Genomic DNA, 1,892 nt, shown 5'->3' on the forward strand with positions numbered 1-1,892 from the left:
AAAGCCACATCGACAAGGGCTGATGTGGTTGCTGTGGTTACTGAAAGAGTGAAGGATTATCAGCCCAGTGAGACTTCATGTTTAGACACAAATTCTGATGTTGTTTCTTACTTTGTATTTCCTCTTTTCTACCAATGATACTTCAATGATGTTTACACAATAAAAAGTAAGTAAGCATTGTGAACAATGGGGCTAGGGGAGATTTACTGTTGGTGAACATGCTCATGTACTGGGAAGGTGGTGTTCTGGGCCTCCCAAGGAGTCCAGCATATCCTCCATCATGTCTTCCTTCCTCAGTGCTTCAGCAGCTCTGGTACCCAGGTCCATCCCATAGCAATGGAAATTCTCGCTCTACCAGTAGTCACTTTGAGAGTTCAGATAACACCGCCCTGAGGTCTCATGGGATGCTGTATGACTAAAACCGAAGTAGAGGGAAAAGCCTCTTTTACTCACTTCCTAGGACTTCTGCAAGTCATAGTGATTGTTTGCAATATCTATGGAGACATTGACCGTGTCTGACTTTTGTGAAATTGTAGCCAGATCTACAACACATCAGACCTGCCTCCATTCTCACTTCTCTGGGATAAAACATTAACATATAAGGTGTGCCTTAGCCTGTTTTGGAATCCAGAGCACAAGAGAAGTATGACTAGAGAATTTCTGTTCTTGAAGGGAACACGCCTAAAACCTGTACTCAGCCAGGCAATGAGAACCGTAAGCCTGTTCCAGCCTCAAGAGCCTAAGGGCACAGATGAGACCAACTGCCTGAGTATTTGGCACAATCATCCAGTTGTATAACCTCCAAATACATTGGGCAGGGAGTAACAAATTGTTATTCCCTGCCCATGACTATCTGCAGCTAAACTCCGTCTACTTTAAAAGACAACATGTGTTAGCCATGCAATGATTCCTGTTTTCAGGGTAGTAGGATATCTTTCCTCTTGTTATGTAATAATGGTAAGAATTGATGGCTGATGGCTTTTAAAAAATACCTTTACTTGCAAAATCTGGATTAAATAAAAATACAAACATGTTATGAAATTCAAAATTTGGGAAGAGTGCCTTTTTCCATTAGGCAGTGCCTGCCCTAGCTCTCTGTTGTATGGTTTTACTTTGCCCCAAATATAAGACTCAGTGAGGCCATCCTTGTCCATGCCCATGTAAAGGAGGCATTAATCAGGGGACCGGGAATTGTTGCTGAAGAAAGTACTGGGAAGAGTGTGGGCACTCTGGTCAGATCTGTGATACAACAGAAGAATTGCAAATGAGATTGACACTATAAATAAATTACCAAGAACAGCTTCTCACATAGTGACTCTCAGTCACTCATACTATGAGATAATTACAGTATAATTATCAGATAATTAGGATGTCTCCATCTAATGCTAATAGGACAGTCCATTTACTTGGTCTGGATCTTATATGGTTCCTCTGCTAAGTGAGACTATAATTGTTTTCTTAAAAAAATAATTGTGTAACCAAGGGAAACAAAATTCTGACTATGGTATTGTAAAGAGGCTAGCAAATGCTTGTCTCTATAAAAAACACACGAGAAACACAAAACTGGAAGAAAATGCCACAAAGCACAGCCATTTCAGGGCTTGGGAAGCTGGCTATAACTAAGACAAGAGGTAAATTAAAAGATGTTTAATTGTTGGGAGGGAGTGCTACAGAACTTAAATAAAAGCAGGGGCAACTTTAGTCTTCTTTGCTGGAGTGGCCTGTTACTTCTCTAGTCCCTACAGTACAATAGAACAATATAGTAAGAATGGGGCCATTCATAAAACGTTGAAAGTTCTTTGCCCTTGAAATCTAACATCGGTGGTAGAAATCATAAAGGGAAATCTCTAATTCAGGTTGATGGTGGTTGTAGTCCCAAGTGATGAGAATGG

This window comes from Mus musculus, chromosome 13 (assembly GCF_000001635.26).
Source record: "Mus musculus strain C57BL/6J chromosome 13, GRCm38.p6 C57BL/6J".
In the NCBI taxonomy this organism is placed as follows: domain Eukaryota; kingdom Metazoa; phylum Chordata; class Mammalia; order Rodentia; family Muridae; genus Mus; species Mus musculus.